We start from the raw sequence: 22474 nt of genomic DNA, 5'->3' as shown, positions 1-22474 counted from the left end.
AAGATTGGTTTTATTATGAAAAATAAGGTCTACCTATAATAAATCTAATGAATATTCTTGAAAATACTGTTAGGAAGCACATTCCCCTTTGCTGATTTCTGAAAAGTTATAAACTGAAATACATCTGATCAAATAATTAGAGAGCAGAGTAAGTCAGTGTATAATTGAGAACTGAATTTTCAGGTACCAACTAAACATGCTTGTGCTTTGAAGCCTATCATTCTGTAATTAAAATCTTGAAATTCAAGTTCTTTATGCAATGAGTATGGAATGTGAGGAGAAAGAATACGAATTTCATCATCAATTTAGGAAAGCCTGGGCTTGTGTTCTAATCTCAGGTTTGCTATTTACTCTTTTTGTGACTTTGGGTAAGGTAATTAACTCATCTGAGACTCAGCTTTCTCAAAATTTAGTGGCTTAGAACAGTAACCATTATATTGTGCAGAAATCTGTGGGCTGGGAATCTGAGGGAGCGGGGGTCCAGCTGGAGCAGCTCAAGTCTGCCCCCACATGGCCTCAGCTGGCATGGCTCGTTGGGGACTAGAGGACTCAAGGTGGCCTCACTCAAGTGTCTTCTGTCCTAGCTGGAACAGTTTGAATGGCTGGGGACCCACTAGTTATGACTGGGCTTTGCTCTTCTGGTGTTGGTTGGAATCACTCAATAAGCTGGAACCTAGCTTATTCTATATGTGTTCTTTTCTATGGATAGTCTGGGCTTTCTATGGTTGGCTACATTCTCCTATGAGTCAAAGAACAATCCATGGAGACTCCTTAGAGTGTAGGCCTAGAAATTCCAAAGTATCACATTGGCTGCATTCTGTTGGTCCAAGCAAATCACAAGGCCAGCTCAGTTATGGAATTGGGGAAAGTGACACCTTTCCTGATGTGAGGACGGGCATAGTGATCACCTTTGCAGACAATCTACCACAGAGACCAACAAGAAAAGTCAGCTTTGCCACCTTCTCCATGAACTTGACTTCCCTCAGTGTTAGTCAAACTTAAAAACTGAAGAGCACTCAAAGGCTATGTATGGAGAGGATATGGTCTTGAAGGGAGAGGAAGGGAATAGTGACTGAAATGGAACTGAAAAAAGCATTCTGACAAACCTATACACATTGAAACCCGGAATTGCAAGCACAGAGCCACAGCTACGTCTCACCACTCCTGCATCCATTGCAGATGGCATTAATCAACAACAAAGTCCATGTGTGCCCTTAACATTCTTCCCAGGTCAAGGCTCTATGCCACCATTACAAATCTACCAGTCTGAAAGAGAGAAGACATCTATCTACCACTCCGGCTCACCTTCTGAGGGGTAGGGGAGATGTGACTGTTTTAAGTATGCTCCACAGATTGATCTTGGCATACCTTGCTCTCTCCTGCTTGAGGCTACTGCTTTACCCCTTAGCTTGGAGCAGCAGAGTGCCCTTAATAAAGTGGTTTTTGAATGGGATTGTTTGGTCCTCACACCTCAGATGAAAAGATGAGAAAACTGAGACTCAAAGAAGTTGCATAATCTGTCCAAGTTCTGCGGTGAGATAGCAGTGACCCCAAGTAATCTCTTCCTACTGTGCATAAAGCCTCCCATAATCTCAAACTCTCAGAATCATGGACTGTAGGAGCTGAAATGATGGCATCAGGCCTAAGCTTTTTGTTTTTCAGGTTGAGAAACAGAGACCCAGAAAGTGAAAGTTCTTTCCAAGAATCAGGTCCAACTGAGGCAAGTTAACCTCAGAACTGGCACCCAGCATTCATGATTCCTAGTGAATTGCCCTTAACCTCAATTTCAGCAGTTAATTAGTGCAGCTTGGCTGACTTCAAACTTTTGGCTTATCCATTTGGTTGATCTGTGCTGTGAAATCAAATAGGCAGGAGGTGGTTTCTCACAGAATCTGACCCACAGCCTGAAGGAGCTCCCATACCTTAATTTTGTTATAAAGGCTGTGGAACATTTAAATAAATCTTTGGTTTTAAAATTAACCTATGCAAACAAGATGCTAAAGATAGGAAATATGATGCTCTGCCAGATTTTGTTACTGCCTTTGATTTAATATTTTAATAAGGAGGCATTTCATACAGCAGCCTGAGGCATTTTACTAAGAGTAAAAATGTTTTAAAAATGTGATGAATTATTTATGGATAAACCTAATCTCATTAACTTCTTGTATTTACTTAATAGATGTACAACCACTCAACAGAGAGATTTCCAGACCTGAAAACTGTGATTAGGGACAATGAGACAAGTCAGTGTGATTGTCATTTTTTGAGTGCTACTGGGAACCAGTATATTAAGTCATTTAGCCTTTATAAAATCTAGGTGCAATAAGCGTTATATGCCTCAGTTATGAGTAAGGAAACCGAGACCCATAGAGGTTTTCTCTCTACTAGCATCTGTACTCAAACAATGTACCACCTTGGATGATATCAAAAGCCAATTGTGTGTGGACCAGACCTTAATTCTCTTGCCTCCTCAAGAACATTTCCCCCAAAATTTCCCTGTTTTTTTTTTTAAGAATTTATTTATTTATTCATGAGAGATACAGAGAGAGAGGGAGAGAGACAGAGAGAGAGAGAGAGAGAGAGAGAGAGGCAGAGACACAGGCAGAGGGAGAAGCAGGCTCCATGCAGGGAGCCCGAGGTGGGACTCGATCCCAGGTCTCCGGGATCATGCCCTGGTCTGAAGGCGGCTCTAAACCACTGAGCCACCTGGTCTGCACCCTCTGTTTTCTATAACATTATTTGCTTTTTGCTAGACTATTCTTATCAGCACACAAACATGCAGTTAATTTTCCCACTTAACAAAATGCAGACACACAAACAGAAAGATGCTTTTCTGCATCCCTGGATTGGTGATCTTACTTCTTAACTCCCTTTTGCAGCAAAATTCTATGAAAGCGTTAAATTCACTGATTCCTTTTCCTCCCATTGTCTCCTGACTGAAATGGAACTGAAAAAAGCATTCTGACAAACCTATACACATTGAAACCCGGAATTGCAAGCAATTCACTTGCAATTGCAAGCAAAGAATACACTGATTCTTTTCCTCCCATTGTCTCCTGAACTCATCCTGTCTGCCTTTTGCCCCACTACACTATCAAGAGAGTGTAGAGTCAAGGTCATAACTACCTCCATGCTGCTAAATCCACTGGCCCTTCAGCAGTATTCACCTTCCTTGACATCTGACACTGTTGATTGCTGCATCCTCAGAAACACATTTGTTTCCTTGTATGGGATACCATACTTTCCTGGTTATGTCCTACCTTCTTGACCACTCTTTTGTCTCCTTCGTTGCTTCCTATACCCCACTCCCCAGCCTCAGGCCTTGGATTCCACCTCCTTCTTTGTTTGCCTCTCATCTTGTGGCTTTAAATACCACCATAAACTGACAGTTTTCACAATTACATCCTTTCCTAAGCCCCAGAATCAAATAATCAACTATCTCTTGGAATCTGCACTTGACTACTTAAGAGCTAGCTCAAATTTAACACATCCCAAACAGACCACTCCCCATTCATGCCCCTTAAATCCTGCTTAATTCTCAGGCTTCTCCTATCTCAGTGATTGACAACTTTCTCCCTCCAGTTGGTCAGGCCAAAACTTTCAGAGTTCTGCTTGACTTTCTCTTTGTATGCAAGGTAGTCCAGTCAGTTGTGTTTTCAAAATATATCTAGAGTGTGCACATGTACTGGCATTTTCCCTGTTATCTCTGTGACCTAAGATACTCTCACTCCTTATCTGGATTCTGGCAACAGCCTCCTATCTGGTCTTCACTTTTGCTTTTCCTGTTTCTAGTATTTTTCCACAAAGCAGCCAAGGATTTCCTCTTAGAATTTAAACAAGCACAGGACATTTTCCCATGTGCCCTGTAGTGTTGTTAGATCTTTATTGATTTTTAAAGAAGCAAATAGCGAAGGGCATTTAGGTTTTTGTGTAAAAGTTTCACGATGTTAGTGACTCTAGTTGACCCTTGAACATGATGGGGGTTAGGAGCATGAACCTCCTTGCACAGTTGAAAAGCCATGTGAACTTTTGACTCCTCTGCAGCTCAACTACTAATAGCTTCCTGTTGACCAGAAGCCTTACCAATAACATAAACAGTCGATTAACACATATTTTGTATATAATACATATTACATGCTATATTTTTACTGAAAAATAACCTAGAAAAAAGGAAATGTTATTCAGGAAATCATAATGAAGAGTACTGTATAGTACTGTACTATATTTATTTTAAAAAAGAGAAATCTAGGGATGCCTGGGTGGCTCAGCCGTTGAGTGCCTGCCTTTGGCTTGGGGCACGATCCTGGGGTCTTAGGATTGAGTCCCACATCGGGCTCCCTGCATGGAGCCTGCTTCTCCCTCTTCCTGTGTCTCTGCCTCTCTCTCTCTCTCTCTCTCTCTCTCCCTCTCTCTGTGTCTCTCATGAATAAATAAACAAATAAATATTTAAAGATTATTGTTTAAAAAAAAAGAGAGAGAGAAATCTACAGGTAAGTGTACCCACCCAGTTCAAACTCATGTTGTCCAAGGGTCAACTGTACTTACAAATGTTAAAAATACTGTGGAGGATACCAAAAATCACGTCAGCTGACAACCTTTCGTTACTTTTGCACTAAGTGCAACTCCCTGCTGAAAAGGCTGTTCTGGTCTCTCACTAGACTTGAGTCTCAGTTCAATGGGTTGGTACCTTTGGTATTCTATTCTTCTTCCTCTGTGTGTGTGTGTGTGTGTGTGTGTGTGTGTTTGGGGGAGGGTAGTACTTTTTTTTTTTTTAATTTATAGATTTTACTTACTCATTCACGGGAGATACAGAGAGAGAGGCAGAGACACAAGCAGAGGGAGAAGCAGGCTCTCTATGAGGAGCTCAATGTGGGACTTGATCCCAGGACCCCAAGATCACAACCTGAGCCAAAGGCAGATGCTCAACCACTGAGCCACCCAGGTCCCTGAGGGTAGTACCTTTTTATTGCAGTGTAACATACATACAGAAAAGTACACAAATTGTAAAAACTTGACTAGTTTTTCACAAGATGAACACACCCATATAACAAGCCCTCAGGTCAAGAAACCACATTTTTACATCCCGGAAGCTTCTCTCATGTTCATTTTAGTAACTACCCAGTATGGGTAAACTCTCTTGTTTTCCTACACCAGAGAGCTTCTTTGCCTCTTTTTAATTTTATACAAAGGGAATCATAGAATATATACTCTTTTGTGTTTGGTGTCTTCAGCTGAGCATTGTGTTTGTGAAATTCATTTCTGCTGTATGTTGTTAAAATTTTCTCATTCTTATTACTGTACAGTATTTTATTGTGTGGATATATAATAATTCATTTACCCATTCTACTCTTGATGAGCATTTGGGAAATTTCTAGTTTTAGGTTATTAGGAACAATACTGCTACGATTCTGTACATGTCTCTTGACGGACCTATGTACACATTTCTATTGAGTATATATTCAAGGAGTGGATTGCTGAGTCATAGGTTATTAATTAGTGGTTGCTACCAACAAAGTTTCTCAAAGTGAATGTCACAATATAACATTATCTCAGTGGATGAGGCTTCACATCTTTGCCAAGACTTGGCATTATTTATCATTTCCATTTTAGCCATTCTGGTGGGTGTGAGGAGATATTGCATTGTGGTTTTAGATCTGCTTTTTTCTTTTATTTTTCTTTTTAAAGATTTTATTTATTTATTCATGAGAGACACACAGAAAGAGGCAGAGACATAGGCAGAGGGAGAAGCAGGCTCCCTGCAGAGAGCCCAATGAGGGGACTTGATCCCAGGATCCTAGGATTACTACCTGAGCCAAAGACAGACGCTCAACCACTGAGCCATCCAGGTGTCCCAGATCTGCTTTGTTCTTTAAATCTGTGTGAAGGATGGCTCTAATTCCTAGAAGTCCCACTACTAACTACTTAACCTATATAATGCTTGAGGAATTAATTTAATGTAAGTTCCTTAAATGGCTCTCCACCATTTTCAGGATAGGGCTGAAACTATATAAAATGTCCCTCCACTATTTCCCCCAAATGCCTTCACTCAAGTCATGTGGAGCAACTGCTCTTGCTTTTTCCCTATGTTTTTCCTCTTTCATGCTCTTTCAATTTGGTCTTTCTACGTGGTGTTTCCTCTACCTGGAACCCTATTCTCTGACATCACTGCCTGACTGACACATATTCAGTCCTCAGGACCAAGTGAAAACATTGCCTTTTTCAGGAAGCCTGTCCTGACTATCATGACTTAGCTGCTTATAGTGTGCCAAAATGGTCAGTTTTCTCGTTCACATCCATCAGATCTTCAAAGGCAAAGGCAACTTATGTTTGTCATAGTGGATAAGCAGCAAATATTTGTTGAATGGATGAATGAATGAACAAATGAATGCACTAATAAGGGAGACTTGGAAATGGGAGCAAGCAGAGATTTGACTGTGTTATTTATTTATCTAAGAGGAATTTTTAATTTAATTTAATTTTTTAATTTTTTAAGTTTTTAAAGAGGAATTAAAAAAACAATAATAATATTGATACTACTACTACTACTGTTACTACTCTGTTCTTCCTTTTGTGCAACTGCCTTAAACAAAGGCATTCAATTCCAGTATTGAAAGAATATTGAGAAATGCCCCAACTTTATGCAAAAATGAATTCCTTTAATCACAGCAGTTACTCTGTAGACCAGGGGGAAAGTGATTAAAGCAGGTGATTCACTACTGGGTTCAGTGAGAAGTAGTTTCAACCCTGCCCCCTAAGGCCGGGTGGGTGGAGAAGTTTGATGTCCTTTCTTCTGTCTTCAGGCTCAGACACAGTCAACACAGGTTTGATCACTTAGTATTTCCCTCCAGATTTCCTAAATAGGGAAGCTCTTATAATCCAGAAATCATTTATGGAACAATGGGCCACCAGAGGGTTACTGGATTTAGCTTTAAATGTCACAGCCAATACATTGATCGGCTCCAGGCTTAAAAGTATGGATGGATAAATCTACCATCCAGATTTAAGATACATTGCTCTGAAGCAGTTACTAATGTATGCCAGTGATATTGGGCTAAGACAGAAATAGAAAACCTTGAATCCATAATTCAGATGGGGCTGCCAGCTTTATTTTTTCAAATTCAAACATTCAGGATTGGTTGAAAGAAAATCACCTGCTAGTGAAAATCATTCATTACAGTTTCTTTAAGAGCACAATATTATTTTGACATTGTTTTCTTACTGTAAAAAGTAACAGAATGGGATCAAAACTACAATGAGATATTACCTCACCCCTGTTAGGATGGCTAAAATTAAAAAAAAAAAAAAAAAAAGAAACAACAAGTGTTGGTGAGGAGAAAAAGGAAACCTCATGCACTGTTGGGAATACAAATTGGTGCAGCCACTGTGGAAAACAGTATGGAGGTTCCTCAAAAAGTTAAAAGTTAAAAAAGTCAAAAGAGATCTAAGATCTACCCTGTGATCTAGTAATTGCACTACTGGGTATTTACCCCCAAAATACAAAAACACTAATTCAAAGGGATACATGCATCCCAGTGTTTATCGCAGCATTATTTATAATAGCCAAATTATGAAAGCAGCTCAAGTGTCAATTGATAGATGAATGAATTAAAGAAGTGATATATATATATATATATATATATATATATATATATATATATAATATTATTCAGGCATAAAAGATAATGAAGTCTTGTCATTTGTAACAACATGGATGGAGCTAGAGAGTATAATGCTAAGTGAAATAAATCAGAGAAAGAAAAATACCATATGATTTCATTTATATGTGGAATTTAAGAAAAAAAACAAACTAAAGAAAAAAGAGAGAGGGAGCAAACCAAGAAACGCTTAACTATAGAGAACAAACTGATGATTTCCAGAGAGGAGGTGGGCAGGGGGACAGTGGAAATAGGTGTTGGGGATTAAGGCATGCACTTGTCACGATGAGCAACCGGGTGATACATGGAAGCGTTGAATTCCTACATCGTACACTTGAAACTAATATAACACTATGTTATATGCATTGTATGTTAACTATACTGGAATTAAGATAAAATAACTTAATAAAAGAGCAAAAAAATCCCAAAGTCAGAAACAAAATATCTCCAATCCAATCCAAACCAAACCAAAACAAACCAAACCAAATCAAACCAAATTCCCCACTCTGCACACCTAGGATGTGGCCTTCATCCTCTTGCTCCAAGATGACAACTAATGTTTCAGGATGTTTCAAGCAGCAGGATGAAGGAATGGACCAAAAAACGGGAGCAGAGTATTTTTTTTTTTACTGGATTTCTGTTTACATTCCATAGGCAAGAGAGCAATCCCATAGCCACACAGGGATGGAAGGGGCTTATACTTGTTATGTACTTTATATAAAAGTAAATTTCACCAGCAAATCTTTTTTCTATAAGAGATATATAGTATTAAGCCTTTGGAAGTCCCAAATTTTCTAAGAAAATTTGAGTCAGAAAATGATTATCCAGTTCCTGAAAGGCCACCTAAAAATGAGAAATTCTAATCTTTTTTTGGTAATTTTATTTTTTTAATTTTTGTACACTTTTTAAATTGGAGTTTGATTCGCCAACATATAGTATGTGCCCCCGAGCATACGACAGTGCTCAGCCCGTCAAGTGCCCCCCTCAGTGCCTGTCACACAGTCACCCCATCCCCCCCCCACCTCCCCTTCCACTACCTCTTGTTTGTTTCCCAGAGTTAGAAGTCTCTCATGTTCTGTCTCCCTCTGATTTTTCCCATTCATTTTCCCTCCTTTCCCCTCTAACCCCTTTCACTAGTTTTTGTACTCCCCGTATGAGTGATCTTTTTTCACTATGCCATGTCATTTCTCAATCTCTTATTTAACAAAGTAAATATATGATTTTTATACCAATACATTTAAAAATATAAATTTGTAATGTAATAGTGGAACTGGAAACATACTATTTGCCCAAGAGAGAAGGAAACTAGATAATGTTCCATGAGAAAAAAAAAAAAAAAAAAAGGTAACAGAATGGGGAGTTCTACATATAACTGTATGAAAATGCTTTTGTTCTGTGGGAGACCACCCACTCCACCACGTCCCTTTCCCTAGCATGAGCTCCACAAAGGGAAGGACCAAGTCTTCTTTGTCTCTACATTCCCAAGCCTTGGACCAGTGCCTGGTCTAATAAATGTCCAATAATCTTTTGAATGAGAGGCATGTATCACCCACATGTTGGCTGTCTCTGTGGATTTTGTTTTTGCTGTGCAGCAATTTTTGAAACACAACTCAGCACTTTTTTACATCTATGATGAATGAATTGCATTAGCTTCCAATGCCGATTTTACTGAGCGGTTTTTAGGGAAAATAGAGAAAAAAGCCTACCTTACAGAGTATGAAGCATTTTGTTCCTCATCAAACATGAGCTTCTAGTCTCTCTCACTCTCTTTTGGCTTTAAGCACTGGATTCTCTCTCTTCAAAAGTTCAGCATCTGTGTTTCCCAAGGAGTAAGATACATATCCATGAGAAATGCTTTTTGTTGTACACGTAATGATTTTAGATCATTCCTAGAAATAATGCAATATCAAATCTTGTAGTTAAAAAAACTATTCTTTAAAAATTTTTCTTAATCCTTCTGAATATATCAACAAGAATGAGTTCAGTTTGCCATTATGTTTCCTTTCTTTTTTTTATAGTTCTATGCCTATCTTTTTGTTGTTGTTTTTTCTTTTTGTTTCTTTTTTCTTTTAACAAAGATTGAGCAGGCCTCAAGCCAGAGCCTAGATGAGGCAGTAGTGTCTAGCTAGACTTTAATACCTTAAATTTCTTCACATTGTATTTATTTTTATAATTAATTTCTGTATATCTAAAATTATACTAGCTTTTATTTCCATGTAGTAAAATAAACCTTTCTTTTAAAATAAATTTAAATTTAAAATTCAGTCAATTCAAAGAAAAATCATAATTGATGATTGATAACTTTAGAAAAGTAGAAGATGGTAATATTTGGAGTTTGAAAAAATGACATTAGATTGAGGTAGATCATTTTTTTTATTATTGTTAAAAACAGACAGTCTGGTATGGTATAATGGCTTATTTTATGTGTCAACTTGGCTAGGCCATCTTACCTAGCTAGATAGTTGGTCAAACATTATTCTAGATGTTTTTAAAGATATCAGTAAACTTTGAGTAAAACAAACTATCCTCCCTACTGTCGTGGGTCTTATCCAATCTGCTGAAGGCTTGCTTTGATAGAAAAAGACTGACCTCACCCATGCAAGGAGTTCGGTTAGCAGACTTTGGACTCCAACTGCCACTCCTCCCTGGGCCTCCAGGACTCAGGATAACAGGTCTGGAGAAAGCAGGTAAAATGGATGTGACACCCATGTGGCCAAAGAGAGACTCCATGTAGATAGGATTCTTTAGAAAGTCCCTAACAGCATGTGTGCACACACACACACTCTAAACTCATACTCTCAGAGCTCAGGTCTAGGATTAGTTGCTTGTATTTATTCTTTTTATTTTTTTAAAGATTTTACTTTTAAGTAACCTCTACATCCAACATTGGGCTCAAACTTATAACCCCGAGATCAAGAGTCTCATGTTCTACCGGCTGAGCCAGCCAGGTGCCCATCATTCTTAAAAACTTGTTTGTAAGAATATTGCTGGAACAACTGATAGGTCAGCTAATCTGAGTCTATTGCCACCTTGACAGTGTAACAGAGTATCAGAATGGGAGGACAAAGTCAGTGTATTTAGATATTTTGAAAATCAAAATATCAAAGGGGCTGGTTTAAGGCAGATCTTTCAATGTAGGGGACTGATTAGAATTAGTGGACACAGCAAGGCAGAGGTTCTCGGGGTGAAGGTTTTGAAGTGTCTTGAGGAGATGCCTGGTGGATCAGTTGGGTAAGCATCTGCCTTTAGTTCAGGCCATGATCCCACGGTCCTGGGATCAAGCCCTGCATTGGCTCCCTGCTCAGCAGGGAGTCCGCTTCTCCCTCTGCCCCTCCTCTCCACTCATGCTCTCTCTCTCAAATAAATAAATAAATAAAATCTTTTTTTAAAAAAAAAAAAGAAGTGTCTTGGGTACCTGGGTAGCTCAGTCAGTTAAGCAACTAGCCTTTGGCTCAGGTCATGATCCTGGGGTCCTGGGATCTTGACCCATGTCAGGCTCCCTGCTCAGTGGGAAGTCTGCTTTTCCCTCTGCCCCTGCCCTTGCTCATTCTCTCTCTCTCTCTCTCTCCTCATCTTGTGTGTGGACTCATGTAGGTGCTCAAATACAAAAATAAATAAAGTTTTTTTTTTTAAATAGAAGCATCTTGAGGTATGAACAGTCATTAGATACTATCAATTGAAATACTGAGCAGTCTGATGTTCAATCGGTATGATTTCAGAAAGCTCCTAAAAGGAATAATACAGTCATTTGTAACACTTTACCTTCCCGGGCAAGAGTTCCCTGGAATAGTTGAGTCATATTGTCAAAGACAATTGATGGCACAATTTGTTTTTGCCACTCAGGAATTTTGAAGCGTGATTTAGCAATTTTTACTTTCACAAAAACTTCTATTGCTGTACAATATTGATTTCACTGAGAGTTTTTAAAAACAATTTTTTAGACAGAGGGAGACAGAGGGATAGAGGCAGACGGGGAGGGATAAGAGAGAATCCTGAGCAGAGTCCTGCTGAGCAAGGAGCTCAATGTGGGAATCGATTGCACAACCCTGAGATCATGACCACAGCCAAAATCGAGTCCAATGCTTAATCAACGGAGTCACCTAGACACCCTTACTGAGAAATTTTTTTTAAGGGACAAGAAAAAGAAAAAGGTTTAGCTAGCAGAGTAAAGTCATGTTGATGAAGACAGAATACTGAAGTCCTGTCAAGGTAGACAGCACGTGGGTGTCCATGAGTTTGATTCTTAGGATCAAGACTCCTGGTTACACATGGCAGAAAACACAACCCAAACAGGATTTTTCAGACAGAGATTCTGTTGGCTCAGGACACTGCAAAGAATCCAAGTGGAGGCATGCCTAGAACCAAGGGCTTACATTATTAGACCATCTGTTATGGATATATGATTATAGAAAGATATATCATTATTGTGTTTCTCTCCGTTTCTCAACTCTGTTGTTTTCTTTTTTTTTTTTAAAGATTTATTTATTCATTCATTCAGAGAGAGCGAGAGAGAGGCAGAGACACAGGCAGAGGGAGAAGCAGGCTCCATGCAGGAAGCCCGATGTGGGACTCGATCCCGGGTCTCCAGGATCACACCCTGGGCTGCAGGCAGCGCTAAACCGCTGCGCCACCAGGGCTACCCAACTCTGTTGTTTTCTATATCAGTCTCATTCTCAAGCCAACCCCCTCTACTAGTGGGAAACATGGAAAATGATGGAGACATGCTATTTTAGAGAGAGAGGGAGAGAGAGATCAAGAATGTCTCTAAGAAGGGGGGAGTTAAATCGGTCATGTGAACTCCTAGTGGAGACCTTCTGGGCAGAGGAAAAGGCAAAAGTCAAAGATTTCAAGTTAGGAATGTTTAGGGTGTGTGCAATTGGTAGCAGGCCAGTGTTATTGGGATAGGGTGAGCAAAGCAGAGAAATGAGTTAGAGATGCTACATATTAGAAATGAGACCAGAGAGAGAGAAGCAAGGGGAGATTATATAGTGATGTATAAGCCATGGAAAAGAGGCTGGACTTCACTCCATATGCGAGAAGAAGACTTTGGAGGGTTTTGGGCAGGAAAGTTATAGGTTTATCTTATGTTTTAAACCATTCTCTCAGGACACCTGGGTGGCTCAGTGGTTGAGCATCTGCCTTTGGCTCAGGTCGTAATCCTGGGGTCCTGGGATAGAGTCCCACATCGGGCTCCCCATGGGGAGCTTGCTTCTCCCTCTGCCTGTGTCTCTGCCTCTCTCTGTGTCTCTCATGAATAAATGAATAAAATCTTCTTAAAAAACCCAAACCATTCTGTCAAGCTGTTAGGTAGAGAATTCACTGTAGGAGAATGGTAGCAGGAAGCCTGGTTAGAGTACCAGGTGAGAGAAGAGGGTGGTTTGGTGGTAGACTAGCAGGACTTGCTAACGGGCCAGATGTAAGGCATAAAGGAAATACAAGAGTCAAAGATGGGTCCTAGGTTTATAGCTTAGATATAATAGGGGTAATCATATCATTTATAGAGGTGGGGGCACTTGGGAAGGAGCAGGTTGGGAGTCAGAGTTCTGGACATGCTTAATTTGAAATGCCTGCCAGACATCCATGCGATATGTCAGGTACTTGGACAAATGAGTCTGAACCCAGAGGATAAATTGGTCTTGGGATATTTTGGGAGGCAGGAATGTAGATGACAAAAGCAGGACGCTAAGAACCAATCCTTGGGGTACTCTAACATATAGAGACTAAAAGGTGGAGATGAGGGCAGCCCTGGTGGCTCAGCGGTTTAGCGCCGCCTTCAGCCCAGGGCCTGATCCTGGAGACCCAGGATCGAGTCCCGCATTGGGCTCCCTGCATGGAGCCTGCTTCTCCCTCTGCCTGTGTCTCTGCCTCTCTCTCTCTCTCTCTCTCTCACTCTCTCTCATGAATAAATAAATAAAATCTTTTTAAAAATAAAATAAAAATAAAAGGCGGAGATGAACCTGCCAAAGGCTACTGAGAAGTAGTGACCTGTAAGGTGAGGCAAACCAGGAGTATGATGTCTGGCAGCCAGGTAAAGTGAGCATTTCCAGAAGGATTGAGTGATTAATATGTCAAAGGTGCTCAGAGTTTGAGTAAGGCAAGTTCTCAGAATTGGCAAGTGGAAATGAATGCATTACAATTCAGATCTGCAAAACACATATTTTCTGTGGACCACCGGCATTGTGCTCTCAAATCCTCATTCCTGCTAATGATGGCAAAAGAGAGGATTAGTGAGGTGATTAAAGATTGCTTCCTATTTTTTGGATTTTATTTTAATTAATTTTAGTTATTCTCTCTGGGGTTAACTCAATCTCTTTGGGGTTAGTATTAAGTTCAAAGACAGAACTGCTCATCAGCATTATTTTCCCCTCTCTCAAAGATTTCTTCTGACTCTCAAAAAGTCTTCTGGGGGCAGGAGGGAGTGTATGGAGCAAGGATGGGCCACTGGTTTTTGGTCTTTGCTGATGTATGTAGCACCTGCTGGCTGGTTCTTTAGTCTTGGCTTTGTTTCTAAGCTCTTGGCCCTAATCAGCATCCCAGGTCTTTTCTGGTCTATCTTTGAGTCCTTTCTTCTCACGATGGGGAGCACAGCAGTGTGTTCACTGCCCTTAGCCATGGCCACCTTAACGTGGGTGCCAGAATCAATGAAGGCATTCTCTCAGGATCTTGCCACTTGCCTTAGTGATGATAGGTGTGCAAGAACGAAGCTCTCCCTTTACATTAACTCCAACCCCATGTTGTTTTTTCTATTGTTCTTCACACTCCTTCACCATCAGGGGCTTTAATCTTGAGAAGTGGTAGACAGGACACTTGCTTCTGACCCCTTTGCCTTATTCAGGGTCTTTTCTCTGGCCTATGATGTGATTCTGTGATCTTAGGTGGCCAGACTTGGTTCTTGGTAAGTAAAGAACTTTTCCAATGTAGAGAAGACTCTCTCTCCTAAAAAAAAAAAAAAAAAAAAAAAAGGCCAGTATTTAATACTACTGTGTCCCTAGAAAGTCAACTCTGAGAGTCAAGGCTAAGAAATAAGTTTTTTTTTTTGAATAAGTGTTGAAATTTGTCAGAAATTATTCAACATTTATGGAAATAGTAACATAATTTTCTTCTTGAATCTATTAATATGATGCATTATATTAATGAATGTTCTTGTAATGAAACAATATATATTCTTTTTTTAATTGAAATATAATTGACACCAATATTTTATTAGTTTCAGTTGTATAACACAATGATTCAATATTTGTATTATGGTGAAATGATCACCACAATAAGACTAGTCAGCTTCCATCACCATACATAGTTTAAAAAGTTTTTTTCTTTTCTTTTTTTTTTAAAGCTTTTATTTATTTAGTTATTTGAGTTAGAGATAGAGAGAACGTATGAGCTGGAGGGAGGGGAAGAGGGAGAAGCAGACTCTCCACTGAGCAGGGAGCCCAACCCAGGGCTCCATCCCAGGACCCTGAGATCATGATCTGAGCCAAATGCAGGTATTTAACTGACTGAGCCACCCAGGAACCCCTGCAAGTTTTTTTTTTCTTACGAGAAGAACTTCTATGATCTATTCTCTTAGCAATGTAAAAATACGTAATATATACAGTATTATCAGTGATAATCATCCTGCTGTACGTTACATCCCCATGACTTACTTATTTTATAACTGGAAATTTGTACCTCTTGTGTATGGAGTTAATTAGAAATGACTTCTAATTAGCTCTTCTTTCAAAGCAGAGAAATCCATCCATCCATCCACCTGGTGTAGCATGGAGCCACATGGCAATATGCTCTAAAAGGAATGAAAAATACAACTATGTTATCAGACACACTATTTTAATAACATTATCCTCTTTTTGTCTAGTTTCTTACAATGTCCCTTGGTGTACAATACCCCTTGGTGAACTGCATTGCTCTTACTTCTCATGTGCTTTCAGCCATACCTGAGCAGTTGCCTCTTGTTCCAATACTCTTGCCCTGCCACTCAAAGAATCTGTGTACAGCAGGGGGACCTCCACTCTCAATTCTGCTGCTGCCTTTGCCAGGCAGACATTGTCAGGCAGTCTTGAATTCAAATTGTGTTTATCCCATTCCCATATGTGTGACTACATGTAAGTCACCTACAACACTTTCTGAGCCTTACTTTGTATCACAATTATAAAATGTGCATAATAGGGCACCTGGGTGGCTCAGTGGTTGAGCATCTGCCTTTAGCTCATGTTGTGATCCCAGGGTCCTGGGATTGAGTCCCACATCAGGCTCCCTGTGAGGAGTCTGCTTCTCCCTCTGCTTATGTTTGCCTCTGTCTCTGTGTCTCTCATAAACAAATAAATGAAATCTTTAAAAAAAAAGTACATAATAATACTGATCTCAAAGGATAAATGAGAATATTAAAAATAAGGGAATTAATAAATGTAAGAAGCTGGATATAGAATTGGTATTCTAAAAAATATAAATGATAAAAGAGTACTTAAAAGAGAATTCGGGTTTCTCTTCGCACCCCCAGGTCTGCTGGCTGGGCACTCTCTGTGTCTAATGATTTTTATGTGTAACCAACCAATTCTCCAACACCAATGAGGTGTTGAATAATTCAATTTGGTTCTGACACGAACTGCCTGGAATTAACCTCAGGCTCACCAGGACTCATTCCCACAAGAATGCCTGCCCTCACTTCAGATGCCAGTAGTAAATATCAGGTCCTCAAGCTTCTCACACTTCTGTCAAAGGTTCCTAGCCCTTAACTCTCCACCCCTCCAATTCCCCAGCCTCCAACCCCTGGTTCCATAATTTGCTACTGTGATTCACAGAACTCAGGAAAATGCTCTGCTTAGTATTACATTTTGTTATAAAAGATGCAAATGAACAGCTACATAAAGCAGCATATAATATATAATATGTAATATATATCGCTCCTGTCCAAAGGCACCTGAGCACAGGAGCTTCTGTTTCGTGGAGTTGGGGTACATCACCCTGCCAGCACATGGATGTGTTTGCCAATTTGTAAGCTTTCTGAATCAATTGTTTAGAGGTCTTTAAAGAAGTTTCATTACATAGGCACGATTGATTAGATCATTGGCCATTAGTGACTGAACTCTATCTCTAGCTCCTCTCCTCTCCCCAGAGGTGGGGTGGGATGGGGTTGAAAGTTGCAACCCTCAAATCACATAGCTGGCTGTTTCCTCTGACAACTAGACCTCATCCTGAGGCTATCTAAGGAGAGTCCCAGAGTCATCTCATTAGCATAAACTCAGGTACGGTTGAAAAAGGCTCCTTACAAGTAACAAAAGATGCTCCAACACCACTCCTGTCACTCAGAAAATTCCAAAGGTTTTAGGAGCTGTGCTGGAACTGGGGACAAAGACCAAATTTTTTATTATTATTATTATTATTATTATTATTATTATTATTCCACTAGTTACTCCTCAGACTTTGACTACAGATCCTTTTCAGCAAAATGATCATATGTCTTGTCAGAACATTTACATTTGATGCAGCATTTATAGAATTGTTATAGATACAGCAATAGTACCAACGTGAATATACCTAATAGATTTGGAGAAGCCAATGTGGGCTAGAAATAGATTTGAAGAAACAACTAATTTGTCCCACTAAGCCATTACAGACACTTTCATATTCTTGAAAATTACATATATTTGACCTCTTCAGCTTAAAAGCTTTCCATCCACAAAAACAAGGGTAATATGTATCTCTGCATAGCACACTGGCACGTTGGCTGCCATTTTAATTTGTTATAATAAAATTTGGTTGCCAGTTGGATTGCTCTCTTCTCCCTCGATCTACTGTAGTTTGTGCTTATGATAAGCTTGTGCAGGACTATTTAGCATAGAAATCAGCTGATGGTTAGTTCCTCCTCAGGCCAGTCAATTTCTGTAGGCGTGTCCTGAAGAGGTCTTGACACAACCCCCCAATACATTTGATAACCAATACTGGTGTTACCATAGGACTTATTTACATGATATAGTCGAATCTTCAACACCACCAGGATTATACCACATGGCAGTGTGGTCATGGTACAATTTGGTAGCCCAAAGATATAGTCATGTTACTAGCATTCCATTTAGTCATTTATGGTTGGTCCAGTTTATTATCATATCATATGACCAGAATGTCTTCCAGAGTGCTCTCACTCAGATTTTCAGGCTGCCATTTGACTTTGTCCGGTTCCAAAAGCAGGAGTGGTCTTGACAAACATCAGCTTCACACTTCTGGGCATCTGGTTTAACTGTGCTAAGAGATAATATTATTCCCTTGCTCTGAGTCTCTCTACAGTGATTAATATGATATTGGGTTTCCCTTGTTGGATAGCTTGCTTATCATTTCTTTACCCTCAGCTATTATTTCTCCTTCTCTCCATATGTTTATAGATACATATCTTTTTTACTCAAACTTTTCCACCTTTGGAAAGGACATTGGTTCAGATTGCTGGCAGCAATACTAGTCTAGCAAATATCTTCCCCTCCCACTGCCTCAGTCCACTCCCATTCATCTAGGGTGAGGTTACACATATACACAACTAATGGGCTGTCTCAATCAGTAGACATGACAATAGTATTTGCTGTGAACTCCAACTTTCCCAGATGGGTTGTAGGCACAGTCTACCCCAGCAGGTCCTCAAGAATTCTGACATAAAGGTTTAAAAGTACAGTTATGGCTTCCTACTTAGGAATCATCTCTACTTCCAGTAACTACAGTTAGATCCATGGCTCTGGAAGCATGGCATCAAGTAGGAAAAAAGAAAGTTGTGGTGACATGGGGGAGAATTGTATAATCACACCAGCATTCCCCCCTACCCTCTTCCCCAGATCCCCCAGAAAATTGGAGGAATCTATCCAGTGGGGATACTTAGCCCCTCTCATGTTGAGGGTGAACACACACTCATGAGGTTATGTAATCCAGTTCCTCATGCCTTTATTTCTCCCCCTGTTTTCGACATAAATGTTTTAGTCAGCAAATGTTCGACTGCCCATTCCAATTCTCTATTAAACTACTCCTCTAAGAACGATATGCAGTACAGTATGCCCATTTGATGTGTATCTCTTGCCCCTCTGTTGGACACTATGGGCTGTGAAGTGCATCCTTTGACATAAAGAAATGTAACTCAGTCAGCTAAATTGGTCCAGTATATTCTGTTCCAATCCTTTAATAGTAGTTTGAATATTTGCATACATTTGGGTATACAAAGCCCAGTCTGGAGGGTCTATTCCTCTCAGGGCCCATTTATAGCTTCCTGGAGCCACCAGCATTTGTCCAATGTATCCACTTACCAGCTATGGGTGGGGCCTTTCTCCTGGGGAGTTTTCCCCATAGCCATTTGCAGCCTCACTTGTTGGCAGACAGAACAGTTCTTGGTGTTTTGTGACTCAGAAGATGTAAGAGGAATATGTAGATTCAGCTCACCTCTGCCTGCTAAAGCACTGCCATTCCCTCTCAATCCAAGGACCCAGATAGTCACTTCAAGGGAGAGCATCAGAAGGTCCATTTGGGGGTTCCCAATCATCTTTCGAATCTGGGAAAGAATTCTTCTGATGGGCATCAACATGTATTCCTTTGACACATCCCTTAAATTTCCACAGCAATTTCTAGAAGGCTGTACTTTACATAGGCATCCCTTTAACAGTCCACTTTTCCACTGTTTATTTACCTGACCAGCACTGGCTCCTGCCCATGAATTGGTAAAAACTCAAGGATTTTACCTTTATTCAAGTCTTCCATTACTGCTATGAAAAGAGCATCCAGTTTAGCTAATTGAGCTGATTTATTCTTACGTTCTTTAGGGTCTTTCCTTCTGCTGGTTTTAATATTGCAGCTTTGCAAACAGTATACTATCCATTCTCCTTGGAACTGTCTCATAAACCAAGCAGTTCTTGGTTAGTCAATTGAGTGGTATTCATAGGGTACTGTTCATGTGGTGACAGGTTTTGGCAGCTCCTGAGGTGGTTCCAAAGTCTGGGAAAAAAGACTACCTCCTATGCATACAGGTGGATGACTCCTCAATTCCCCTAACAGCATGTTCCTGTAGAAACTGTTGCCATTTTTTTCTGGAACTCCTTGGGGCCCTATTTTCGTTATTAGAGCATTTCTCTGACATCACCCAAGACATTATGGGTATCTCAGGTTTCGTGGTTATTTCATGTCCTTCAGCCATACAGGCAGTCTCAAATGCCCAACAGCAAGCTAGTAATTATCTCTCAAATGCTGAGTATTAAGCAGCAGCATGTAGAATTTTCAGGTCCAAAATTCAATGATTGTCATTGGGAGGCAGATACAGGCTTTCACCATAGGCTCCAGTCTGCATGTCCAGTGGCAGACACCTCTGAAATTATATCTGAGCTGGGATCATAGGGCTTACAAGCACTGAGAGTTATCCCTTTATATAACTGAGATGTGGCTTGCTTTTGTTCATTTCCTCTTTCAGATATAGCCTTCTCTCAGGAAGTCTTCAGGAACTAGCAATATTTCTAGGTGAGGAATATGTGTTCTCCAAAATTCAGATAAACCAAAGAAATGTGGACTCCTTGTTTGGTCTTAGGGGTGGGTAAAAAATAGCAGCAGTTTTTTTTTCAGTCACTTGTGAAATGTCCTGGGTGGCTCCTGACCAGATTAAGAATGTTGCTTGGTTGGGTGGGTCCTTTGATATTTGTTGGGTTTATTAACCTCCCTTCCTTGTTCACATGAGTCACGATAACATTCAAGTCAGTCCTAGCTTGTTCTTAGGTTTTCAATATTATCATAAGATCATCAATATTGTATATTATCACCTTGGGACCTCCATCAAATCCAAACTCCTCTGACCTAACTCTGACAGTAAACTGGTAGATCCAGATTGTCCTGTGGCAGTAAGTAGAGGTAAATTTGGATCCTTTCCACATGAAGGTGGACTTCCGTTGGTTCTCTTTTTGTGACTAAAACAGAAAAAAAAAAAAAGAGTTTGGAAGATCAATCACGGAGTATTCTATGATCTATTTTTACTCATAACACTTCTAACCCCAAACGTGGTTTTTCTCCCTTCCACATCAATTCTACTACTCTGGACACCAACTAGCTGTCTTACAGTTCAGTTCTGATGCTAACTACTTGGAGTTAGTCTCAAACCACAGCTTTAAGAGCTCAGCCTCACATGATTGCCCTCAGTTCAGATGCTGGTTGAAAGGGTCAGGTCCCCAGGCCACCCACATTGTGTCCAACTTGGCTACAAGGTAGGGGTTCTCACAAACCCCTACTTTAGAGGTATTTGTTAGAATGATTCACAGAAATCAGAAAAATGCAATACTCACTAATGGAGTTTATTATAAAGGATATGGTGGGGTTCAAATATTGGACCTTGGTATTCTGAATATCTTAGACTGGAGGAATTTGAGAAAACAGTGGAAGCAGGAAGGTACTGTGCCCCACCACACCATGTTTCTCTTCCTCCTTGCAAGGAGGAGAGAAATCTCCCATGTGAATGGAATCCTTTCTTTACCAGGAGGAAGGGACATATTCTTATCATCAGTGACAGGGAATTTAGGTCTGAATAGGCTGGATAAATAAACTTTGTTAATTCATGGTATTTAATATCTTTGGTCCAAACTCCTTTGCTTTGCCAATTCTTCACAACTGTATTGTTTCTTTATCTAAAAGATATAGAAGCTTTCTGCTTGGGTCACTTCTTTGGGTCTTCATTTTCTTGTGAAGGCTCCCGTGTACACGTAAAAGTTCAACATAACTTGCATCCTTGTCTCCCATTAATCTGTCTTTGTCAGTTTTATTTTCAGCAACAACCAGGGATGTTAGGGGGGGTAGGGAAACTTTTTTCTCTTCTACAGATACAATGAACAACTAGGTGAAGAGGTACATGGGGTGAGGTCTGAAAGTGTCTCCAGCTCAGGAGTCATTGGGGTGTGCCACCTCCTGGCACATGGATGTGTTTGCAGACTTGGAGGCTCCCCAAATCTCATTTTATAGAGATTCATCATGTAGACATGATTGACAAACCACTGGCCATTAGTGATTAAGCTCAGTATCTACTCCTTCTCTCTTCCCCAGGGTTGTGGGGGTGGGGTTCCTCTGGCAACCAGCCCCCATCCTGAAACTCCCCAAGGATCCTCTAAGAGTCACCTCATTTGTAGTAACAGGTATGATGGAAAATGGCTTGTTATGAATAACAAAATACATGCCTATCCCCTCTATCATTCAGGAAATTCCAAGGACTTCAGGACAAGGACAAAACCCAAATATATTATTATTATTAATATTCTATTACAGCCTCTTTTCTACCATCTCCCACTCTAGCCACATTGTCGCTTGTTGAATACACCAAGAATATTTGCTACCAGGGACTCAGCTCATGCCCCTTCTTTTTTTTTTTTCCCCAGAGGGTCATATGGTAGGTTTCCTCATTTCCCTCTGGTCTTTGCTCAAAGCTCAACTTCTCAGGAGGCCATTCCAGCCATCCAGACCCCCTATCCACCTCACTCTGCTGTGTTTGTCTTTGTCACACTTAGCACTGCCTGACATTGTTAATTTACCTTTTACTTTTTATTTTTTTTTGTCATCCTCACTCTTTAAAAGAGTATAAACTTCATAAGGGGAGGGGCTTTGTTTTCTCCACTGTGAATCCATAGCATCTTGATTAACTCCTGCTACATGGTAGGAATTCAAGAAACATTAGTTGAATGGAACAACAAAAGATTTTACCTAGCTCTGATGGATGGTCATTGGTTCAAGTGCCCTTACTAATGAGTACTGGGATTGAAGCAAAGCATAACTTTCCAAACTTGCACTTCACAGTTTTAGGGATGCCAGATGAGGAGGTCTTTCCCATTCTTTTC

At 40.1% G+C, this 22474-nt stretch overlaps 1 pseudogene; it reads right to left on the bottom strand.

The window, feature by feature from the left end:
- LOC144289916 (hypoxanthine-guanine phosphoribosyltransferase pseudogene) overlaps positions 1-19161 on the bottom strand; it is a 40943-nt pseudogene extending 21782 nt beyond the window's left edge.
- Between the last annotated feature and the right edge of the window lie 3313 nt (positions 19162-22474).

This window comes from Canis aureus, chromosome 2 (genome assembly GCF_053574225.1).
Source record: "Canis aureus isolate CA01 chromosome 2, VMU_Caureus_v.1.0, whole genome shotgun sequence".
Taxonomy (NCBI): Eukaryota; Metazoa; Chordata; class Mammalia; order Carnivora; family Canidae; genus Canis; species Canis aureus.
The sequence above is the reverse complement of the archived record's forward strand: the minus strand, read 5'-3'. Positions and strand labels throughout refer to the sequence as shown.